This window comes from Halichoerus grypus, chromosome 10 (genome assembly GCF_964656455.1).
Source record: "Halichoerus grypus chromosome 10, mHalGry1.hap1.1, whole genome shotgun sequence".
In the NCBI taxonomy this organism is placed as follows: Eukaryota; Metazoa; Chordata; class Mammalia; order Carnivora; family Phocidae; genus Halichoerus; species Halichoerus grypus.
This window is the reverse complement of record NC_135721.1, coordinates 125,025,775-125,037,010: the sequence shown is the minus strand read 5'-3', so window position 1 is coordinate 125,037,010 and position 11,236 is coordinate 125,025,775.

The window sequence follows — 11,236 nt, the reverse complement described above, 5'->3', positions numbered from 1 at the left end:
TTGGTTTGTGTCAAAATATTCCTTTGGCACCCATTAAGTCCTACCCTTCAGAGTCCCCTCCACCTTTCAATGCCTATGTAGTGATAGAGCACAGAAAGTTAATGTCCAAATGTTCAATGTCAAAGACACAAAGAAGAATTGTACATTGATTAATATTAGTCTTATTCAGAATCTGCATTAACCTTTATGCACCAATACTATATGCTTTAAATCAAGTAAAAAATAGAAACAAAAAGAAAACCACAAGGAATTTTACATCTCTGTCTCGGAAAACAGTTCACATAGGCAAATTGAACAAAGAAGAAGAGTGTCACAATTAAACTTGATCTAAATGTTACAAAGTTACTTTAAATGCAACAATCAGTTAATAGCCAGCCTTTATAGTCTGGCAATGTATTAGGAACAAAGAAAATCGCAGATTCTAAAGGCAGAAATTCTATGTCAGATTCTCTGCCCAAACTGCAATCATGTTTATTAAAAAGCCAAACAGAAAACAAAATAATGATGTGTTATTCTGAAAAATTTTTAATTATGAAACACTACAGCAAAAGAGGTATTAACTCAGATTTTGAACTATTTAGAAACTAGAATATACATATCAACATTTTCAGGATGTGGTCAAAGAAATATCTGAAGAAATGTACACCTGGGGTGCCTGGCTCGCTCAGCCAGTAGGGCTGGTTCTACTGCAACTCTTGATCTCAGAGTCATGAGTTTGAGCCCCACATTGGGCATGGAACCTACTTGATATAATAATAAAGAAATAGAAATTTAAAAATAAATGTATAGCCTTACCTGGAGTAACACTCTTAAATAGGTACAGTGCAATGAAAGCTATTAGTGGGAACAGGACATCAAGCCAGAACCAGAGATTATCATGCCAGCCCCTTTCAACCCTAAAGAAAAATGATGTGACTAGAAAAAAAAAATATATGATTCTCTAAGACCAAAAGGCATTTGTATTAAGAAAGATTACAAGAGAAACTCCAAGTATAAAAAGCAAGAATGACCTACCTACAGTTATTACTATTCAGAAATGAAAAAAGTATGCATCTATATTCCAATAAATTTGTATTTTTAGGGAAAGCAGAATAAATTATAGGACTATTAACAGTTTTGGACTCAGAAAATACTTCTGACCAATGACTCCAGAGTAAACAAAATCATTTCTTAAATAGGGACATGGCCTTGACCATTTTATCTAGAAAGCCAATCAAAACTTCGAAGAATGGGGCACCTTCCTGGCTCAGTCAGTAGAGAGTGCGACTCTTGATCCTGGGATTGTGAGTTCAAGCCCCACGTTGGAGGTAGAGTTTACTTAAAAAAATTTTTTAATAAAAATAAATAAATGAAAACTTCAAAGGACACATTTCCTTTTTATACAAAACAGAAGAAAGAAAATCGGTATGGGAAACTTCACCACCTTATTCTAGGAGACAAAGACACCCCCAAAACAAACAGGGCAAACATACTTGTAGCCACAAAAGAATAAATAAACTGATTTCTATTTTAAACAGATACAATTTCTAAATATAAAATAGCAGAATTATTCTGCTATATAGTTAGTACATTTTGCTCCTGGGATGAACACAAAGGTCAATTATAAAGACCCTGTTATTCAAATTTAGTACATTAACAGAGGAAAGAAAAACTCCCAGTGGGTACCAAACTGTGAATTTGATAAGATTCAGCCAATTTTCAAAACAATACTATTTGCTGGGGCTCCTGGGTGGCTCAGTTGGTTAATCGGCTGCCTTGGGCTCAGGTCATGATCCTGGGGTCCAGGGATCGAGCCTCGCATGGAGGCCCCTCATCCCCTGCATCAGGCTCCCTGCTCAGCGGGGAGTCAGCTTCTTCCTCTGCTCCTCTCCTGCTCATGCTTGCTCGCGTGCTCTCTCTCTCTCTTGCTCACTCTCTCAATTAAATAAATAAAATATTTTAAAAAGAAACAAGTGTCATCAATCCTGCTACTTCCAGCTGGGTTAGACAAGAAAAATATGCCTCAATAAGCACGCTGTATAATGATAGAGACAACTAGGTATGGAATATTTGGGACAGGAGTGGATCACCTACTGATTTTTCTGTGACTGTGTTCTATTGTGCCAAGTGTTACTACTGCAATCATGGCATATGTGCATCTGTATTTTGTAATGAATGGAGTATGTTTGAGTCTGCCTAGGTAAATTGCCCTGTGTGTTGTGACTGCATTTGCATAATCAGTTGAGTGGGTATCTCAGTCCTTTCTTTAAAGATGTAGATTCTGCAGGAGAATATTGCTATGTAAGGATATGTGTATGGATATATGACTTTCACAAGCTCAATAATGGTAAATAAGCCACCAGAAATGGCTTCTGCTTAATACTTCACACCCATCAATTACCAATTACTTGGCATATGGTCACCAAACTATTTCTCAAATCCATTCCCTTCTGTCCTTTTCCAGATGCAGTCCTAGTCCAGGTCCCTCCCTATTACAGTCCCTGGGGAAGTGAGTGCCCTCAGTCCCTCACAGTGCCCTGCTCCTCCACTCTTTCCTGCTCTGGGCGGTGGGTGAGGGGTCCCCAGTGTCCCAGCGCTCCCCCTCTGCCTGCCTTTCAACAGGAAGCCTATCTGGAGTCAGTCCTGAGCCATTCTGTTTATTAGAAGCATTACTCTGCTTTTCTAAAAAAAAAAAAGTCCTGCCTGGTCTAATTATTTTCCTTTCAGATGAAGTTTTAGAAATGTCTGTCAAGTAAAACATCAAAGCAAAAACTAAACCAATCAGATTTTGGTTGGGATTTTGTTAGACCAAAACATGCTTCCCAAAGGTGTGCAGTGTTCTTCATGTGTGTTTTTTCTTTCCCTCTTTACTTTTTTTCTTCTTTCCAAAGCAGTTTGTGGGAAAAACTCGTCGCAAGATTGGCCCCCGTGGGTTGGAGGCAAACTTTAAGATCAGCCCATCCATGCCAGCGAGGACCCTAAATTCTTTGTTTCTTCGCCTGCCCTAAAGTCCCCCCAGGTCTACCAAGGAAGACCTCAGCCCGAGATCTGCTTTCCAGGGCTGGAGGAAGCTGGGGGAGGCTTAATTTGCCATCATTCCTTTCTCAGTCAGTGTACTCTATATGCTAGTCGGGAGCATGGAAATGCATGAGAACTCTCTTTCCAGACGTGGGTGTGGTTCACTCGCTTTCCTATCACAGTCATTTGGTAAGCCGCACACTTGTTTTACACACTTCTCCAGAAGTGTTTTATATTTCACAGATTTAAAAAGTAAAGAAAAAGCGAATAACCAGACTTGATTCCATAAAAGCAGAGCGCCTGACAGTGAAGTACTTGAGGGCAGCTGAAAAGATCGTTGACTTGCTGTTGCTGCAGTTTCCCTGATAAGTGATGATCCGCAGCGCTTGTGTGGCTCCTAGAAACAATCGTGCCCGGCTTCAGATCCCAGATCTGCCACTGAGATGCTCCTCTGACCTTGAGCAAGTTACTAAATCTGTGTGGTTCTGTTTCCTCTTTTGGAAAATGAAGGTGCTGTTAGGAGGATTGAATGAGATTAGGAAGGAAAAGCTGTTAGCACCTTGCTACTCAAAATGCGGTGGGGACCCAGCAGCGTGGGCATCACTGGGGACTGCAAAGGACGCAGAATCTCGCGCCCCACTGCACCTTGGCTGAATAATTTTAACAAGGTTGCCAGGGGATTCTGCCCACATAGCCTAGCACCTAATAGTCACATAGACATCCATCTGATCAGTGTTGTTCTTACAAGCCTCCATACTTAGGTTCTTCTTCTTTTTTTTTTTTCTTTTATGTTTTATTTATTTACTTGAGAGAGAGAGACAGAGATAGCTAGAGAGAGAAATGAGCTGGGAGGAGAGGGAGAAGAAGGCTTCCTGCTGAGCAGGGAGCCTGATGCAGGGCTCGATCCCAGGACCCCAGGATCATGACCTGAGCCGAAGGCAGACGCTTAACCGACTGAGCCACCCAGGCGCCCCAGGTTCTTTTTTTTTCTCTCATTTTTTAAAATATGAATTCTATTAACCTATAATGTATTATTAGTTTCAGAGGTAGAGGTCAGTGATTCATCAGTCTTACACAGTACCCAATGCTCATTACGTCACATGCCCTCCTTAATGTCCATCACCCAGTTACTCCAACCACCCCCCCCAGCAACCTTCAGTTTGTTTCCTAGGATTAAGAGTCTCTTATGGTTTGTCTCCCTCTCTGATTTCTTTTTTTTTTTTTTAAAGATTTTATTTATTTATTTGACAGAGAGAGACACAGCGAGAGAGGGAACACAAGCAGGGGGGAGTGGGAGAGGGAGAAGCAGGTTTCCCATGGAGCAGGGAGCCTGATGGGGGGCTCGATCCCAGGACCCTGGGATCATGACCTGAGCCGAAGGCAGACGCCCAATGACTGAGCCACCCAGGCGCCCCTCCCTTTCTGATTTCTTAACTATATCCACCTTCATGATCATGAGGTTAGAGTTTAAATCCTCATTTTTTTAAAAAAAATTTATTTATTTATTTGAGAGAGAGAGAGCACGAGACGGGGGAGGGTCAGAAGGAGAAGCAGAAGGGGAGCCCGATGCAGGGCTTGATCCTGAGACTCCGGGATCATGACCTGAGCTGAAAGCAGACACTTAACCGACTGAGCCACCCAGGCACCCCATAAATCCTCATTTTAATAAGTAAAGTAAGGCTCACCCAGCTGAAGTAGAGGTCATATAGCTAGTGGATGGAGTTGCTTTGGGGTTCAAATAGATATTTAACTCTAAATTTCATTATCTTTTCAATACATATTTATGCCTAAAATTAAAAATGTATGCACCATTTTATCCTTAATATCAAAACGATGTAAAAGTTATCTTTGGGGCACCTGGCTGGCTCAGCAGGTAGAGCCTGTGACTCGTGATCTCAGGGTTGTAAGTTCGAGCCCCACGCTGGATGTAGAGATTACTTAAAACTGAAATCTTTAAAATAATAAATTAAATAAATAAAAAACAAAAATATCCTTAATCAATGTATCCCCTATGCCAAATAATTATGGAGAAAATATTGAGTTAATCTTACATTTGTGGTGATTGCATTTCAAAAAGTCAGACAGTGAGAATTGTAAGCCTCCCCTAACCTCTCAAGTCTGGCTGTGTCCTCAGTAGCCCAGTATAGAGTTTATAGCTCAGTCTGAGGTTCTAGATCAAGTTCATTTGACCCCCACATCCAAGCTCCAGAGGAACACGACCTCAAGAGAAGGAATAAGGGGATAGTTCTAGAAGCATCTTGGAGAGCACCCTCGCTAACCTGAGACCTGTTAGGACAGAGTAAGATTCCCTGGAAGGAGGAGGTCCTAGATAGCTGGGCTTGAAGCAGTTTCTGATTCTCCTGCTTATAGTGAGCAAAATTAGGATAACATCACCACATCTGTGAGCCATCGAGTTCAGTGTGACAGTGGAAGCTGTGGGCAAACTTTGAAAGGTGAGCGGTAAGCCAGGGTAAAAGGGACTGGTAAGGGACAGGTCTAAGGGGGAAATAAACATTATTGTAGGGTATTTAAGGGGTTGGCCATGGAATAAGAGCTCACCAACCCCAGCAGATGAAATGTGCCTCCACTCTTCCCTACATTATACACCAATTCTATTTTCTGCTTCCTCTTTCCAGATCCTGGGATGGTCCTATACCATAGGTGTTAACCATACCTAATTGATTTTTTTTTTCCCCCTCGATCCTGGTCAAGGTGAAGAAAAGCTTTTCCTCTTAGCTAAAGAATCACTGAAAGGTAGTACTGGGGTGAACTTCGTAAGATACCTAAATCTTGCTCCTGGTTTACAATAGCCATAAAATTAGGGTAGAATGAGTAACTTGTCTAGGATCACATATATCGTGAGTGACAGAATTAAGACTAGAAATTGAGAGAAACCTCCTGCCACTGTTTTTAGATGAAATGGATGAATTTCTAGAAAAATATCAATTACCAAAACTGATAGAAGAAATGGAAAATCTACATAACTCTTTATTTAAAATTCTTTTTAAAATTGATTCTATAATTTAAATTTTAAGGTCCCAGATGTTATCACTGATTAACTGTAGCAAATACATAAGGAAGAAGTAACCCAATCTTACAGAATTGTTCTAGAGAGTAGAAAAAGAGGAAATATTCTTCAACTTATTTTATTGGCCAACATATTATTTTTTTTCACAAATCATTAAATTTTTTTTTTTAAAGATTTTTTTTATTTATTTATTTGAGAGAGAGAGAATGAGAGACAGAGAGCATGAGAGGGAGGAGGGTCAGAGGGAGAAGCAGACTCCCTGCCGAGCAGGGAGCCCGATGCGGGACTCGATTCCGGGACTCCAGGATCATGACCTGAGCCGAAGGCAGTCGCTTAACCAACTGAGCCACCCAGGCGCCCTAAAATTTTTTTTTAATTTAGTCAATAGCCATTCTTTAATAGAGTAGTTCAGCCTACTTATATTTGTTAAAATTAGTACAGCCATTCTCCCTTTATCGTTGGGTAAATTTAACTGTATTGTTGTAGATTTTTCTTTCGTTTTTAATCAAGAATGGGTATGGGATTTTATTGAATGCTTGCAGAGCATCTATTAAAATAGCTATAGAGTTTTTCATACTTTAATATGATAAAATAACTTTTTGGATGTTGGATTATCTCTGTATTCCTGGGATAAATCCAACTTAGTCATAAAATACTGTTTTAAAACATTGCTAGATTTGGGTCACCTGTATAAGGGAAGTGGAGGTATAAAAAAGAGGTCATTGGGAAGTTAAAAAAAGACTTCCAATTTTTTTCCCTTTTTTTCTCCATTTTATGATTGAAAATTTATAGCATTCACAAAAGTAGAAAAAATAGTATGAAAACTCAGGTACCCATTTAGCAGTTACAACAGTTGTTAACTATTGGCCAACATAATCTGGATATCAAAACCAAATAAGGATATTATAAGAATGAAACATTAAAAGTCAATCTCACGGGGCAGCTGGGTGTCTCAGTCGGCTAAGTGTCTGCCTTCAGCTCAAGGCATGATCCCAGGGTCCTGGGATCGAGCCCCATATCTATGCTCAGTGGGGAGCCTGCTTCTCCCTCTCCCTCTTCCTACCACTCTGCCTACTTGTGCTCTCTCTCTGTGTCAAATAAAATCTTTTTTTTTTTTTAAGATTTTATTTATTTATTTGACAGAGAGAGACACAGCGAGAGAGGGAACACAAGCAGGGGGAGTGGGAGAGGGAGAAGCAGGCTTCCCGTGGAGCAGGGAGACCGATGCGGGGCTCGATTCCAGGACCCTGGGATCATGACCTGAGCTGAAGGCAGACACTTAACGAATGAGCCACCCAGGCACCCCTCAAATAAATAAAATCTTAAAAAAAAAAAATTTAAATAAATAAATAAAAGTCGATCACATTCATGAAGTAGAGTTCTAAACAAAATATTAGCAAATAAAATTGGGCAATATTTCTTCTAGTTTTATTGAAACATAATTGACATATAGTACTATATAAGTTTAAGATGTACAGCATAGTGACTTAACTTTTTTTTTAAGATTTTATTTTATTTTTTATTTTTTATTTTTTTAAGATTTTATTTATTTATTTGACAGAGACAGACACAGTGAGAGAGGGAACACAAGCAGTGGGAGTGAGAGAGGGAGAAGCAGGCTTCCTGTGGAGCATGAAGCCCGATGTGGGGCTCGATCCCAGGACCCTGGGATCATGACCTGAGCTGAAGGCAGACGCTTAACGACTGAGCCACCCAGGCGCCCCAAGATTTTATTTTTTTTTTTAAGTAATCCCTACACCCAAGGTGGGGCTTGAACCTACAACCCTGAGATCAAGAGTCACATGCTAACCCGACTGAGCCGGCCAGGGGCCCCTGACTTGACTTTCATATTTTATGAAACAGTTACCACAATGAGTTTAGGTAACATCCATTATCTCACATAGATACAAAGAAAAGAAAAAGGCAATATTTTTAAAAGGTGAGAGTTCATGACCAAGTTGGATTTAGTCCAGGAATACAGTATTTGTTTAACTCTAAAAACTAACCAGTGAGGGCCACCTGGGTGGCTCAGTCGTTAAGCATCTGCCTTTGGCTCAGGTCATGATCCCAGGGTCCTGGGATCGAGCCCCGCATCGGGCTCCCTGCTCAGTGGGAAGCCTGCTTCTCCCTCTGCCGGCCGCTCCCCCTGCTTGTGCTCTCTTTCTCTCTATCACTCTCTCTGTGTCAAAAAGATTTTATTTGTTTATTTGACAGAGAGAGACAGCGAGAACAGGAACACAAGCAGGGGAAGTGGGAGAAGGAGAAGCAGGCTTCCCGCTGAGCAGGGAGCCCGATGCGGGACTCGATCCCAGGACCCTGGGATCATGACCTGAGCCAAAGGCAGACGCTTAACAACTGAGCCACTCAGGCGCCCCAATGAATAAAATCTTTAAAAAAAATTAACCAGTGAAACAAAAATATATTAGCAACATAAAGGTCATATCAATAATATGGAAAATGCATTTGTTAAAATTCAAGTCCAGTCATAATTTTTTAAATTCATTATTTTAAAGATCCTTAGCAAGCTAGGAATAGAAGGAAATTTCCTAAATATGATTGATAATGGACATTTATAAGAAACCAACAGCAAGTATACTAATGTCTCATATTAGGTACAAATTTCAATATAATACAAGTCTGTTGGATTTTCCAAAATTGTAAGGAACCACATGCATTATAAGCAGCAAAGAGTGCTAATTGTGAGCTCTGTTTATGTTACTGAGATTTGGCTATGTCATTTTAGCAGATAAACTAAAATTCATCCATTTAACAATCAAGCTCTGGATTGTTAATGTCCTCGAATGAGCACACTGTTACTAATGCTTTAGAATATTTTGAATGATTTTGTTACTTTGGCAGTTATTTTAGCATTCACTGTTATTAAAATTTAAAATATTTTAATTACTACACCATTCTCATCCAAATATTCATTAAATGGTAGTGCTCTTAAGGGGCTTAAAAATTCATGAAGACCAATTACTTTGAAGTGGAAATTAGATGTTATAATATACTACAAAGACACTTAAATAAACACCATAATGCACTGTGCAGTTAATTTAGTGGAGAATGCTCAATACAACATCAGAGCTAAGGCCAACAAAATAAAAAAGGCAGTATTAAAGCTGATACATTCCACAGTGGGTGTGAATTTATGCTCCCTGGGAATGCATTCTTCCTATTCTGCATCTCTTCCTATGGGGATACAAGTATTGAATAAGGCAGGTTTTGAATTTTTCCAGGTCTTATAAGCAAAATCCTTACATAGACTGCTCTATTGTTACATAAGAAAGTAAAGTAATTTTTAAGTTTTTGGGTTCAGTTTTGTTCCTGTATTTGGTTTTTACATTTGTTTTTATACCCTTAGGAGACATTTATGATTTTTATTAAAAAAAAAAAAATCAATACCTTATCTTTTTGTGTAAAAAGTATTTTATTTTTAAAATATTGTAATAAATAGGACGTCTGGGTGGCTCAGTCAGTTAAATGTCTGCCTTCGGCTCAGGTCATGATCCCGGGGTCCTGGGATTGAGCCCCGCATTGGGCTCCCTGCTCAGCCGGAAGCCTGCTTCTCCCTCTCCCACTCCCCCTGCTTGTGTTCCTGCTCTCGCTATCTCTCTCTATCAAATAAATAGATAAAATCTAAAAAATATATATTGTAATAAATAAATAAATAAATAAATAAATAAAATATTGTAAACTCTCCCCATGTCAGTCAATATATCTCTGCATTATAATCTTTCATGGGTACCTGATATATTCCCCACCTTATGGATTCCTACAAGCTCTTTTTTTTTCTGTTTTTCTGGTTTTTTTAGATTTAGATTTTTGACAGTGTGGTGCTGTTAACATAAGTTGTAAGAAATGTACTTATACATGTATCTTTAGACAATTATTTCTTTAGGTTGTATTTCTAACAATAGAATTGATACATTAAACTACATGCTCCTTTAAATCTTGGTACAGAGTGGCCTCCAAATTGTTTTATAAATTACATTCCAAATAGAAATTTATGAGAATGAACATTTTCCCAAACTTATGCCCACCCTGGATATCATTTTTCTTTATAATCTTTGCCAACTGTAAAGGCCAAAAAATGTATTTAAACATTTGCATTTTTTATTTGTGGTTTATCGGCTGCTTCCACATATTTATTCCTCATTTGCATTTTCCCTTTTATTACTTTCCCCCTCCTATCCATCGATCATTTTTATGGTAGTGTGATCTTCTTATAAATGTGTAAGAGATAATTAAATGAAGCCAATAAACCGTTCTTTCATATATTTAACAAATATATTGCCCAAGTGTGTGTTTACTTGATTTTTTTTTCTGAAAGTAAGGTTTTAAATTTTTCTAGAGTAAAATTCAAGTCATTTTTTTATGGCTTGCCAGCTTGCCATCCCTGCCCAGAGTTTAAGTGAGAAAATTCTTTTATATTTTCTCTAGGTACTTGGTGGCTTACTGTTCATATGTTAAATCAAGAGTCGATATGAAATTTATGTGTTATAATGTGTCCGCACTGAGACATAAGCTTGCCCTCTCCTCCCATGGCCCCTAGATTCTGAACATGATTTCTTGACTGCCTCATTTCTCCCCTCCTCCCACAGTGCTCTACTTGGAAATTCCACCTTTATCGTGCTCTAAATTCTTGTGGGCTCTTGGGTACCTGTTCTTCGAAGGAGCAGGCAACGTTTAGGAAATACTCCAATTTTTTTTAAGTCCCGGCTTTTTTGCTAGGGTTTGCTTTTTTTTTTCCAGATGAAATTTAGATGTGTTCTGTTAAGTAAAATAAAGCAAGGGAAGGAAGGAAGGAAGGGAGGGAGGGAGGGAGGGAGGGAGAAGGGGGGAGGGGAGGGAGGGAAGAAAGAAGTCACGTCACTCAAGTTATTAAGATTTTGATTGGAGGGGCGCCTGAGTGGCTCAGTCGTTAAGCATCTGCCTTCGGCTCAGGTCATGATCCCAGGGTCCTGGGATCGAGCCCCACATCGGGTCCCTGCCCAGCGGGAAGCCTGCTTCTCCCTCTTCCACTCCCCATGCTTGTGTTCCCTCTCTCGCTGTGTCTCTCTCTGTCAAATAAATAAAATCTTAAAAAAAAAAAAATTTTTTTTGATTGGAATTTTTTTAAACAATATTGAGTTTTCCCATCTAGGACAACAAATATGTGTCTTTAAAATACAATATGTGTCACATTTTTAATGTCACACAGTAGAGTGT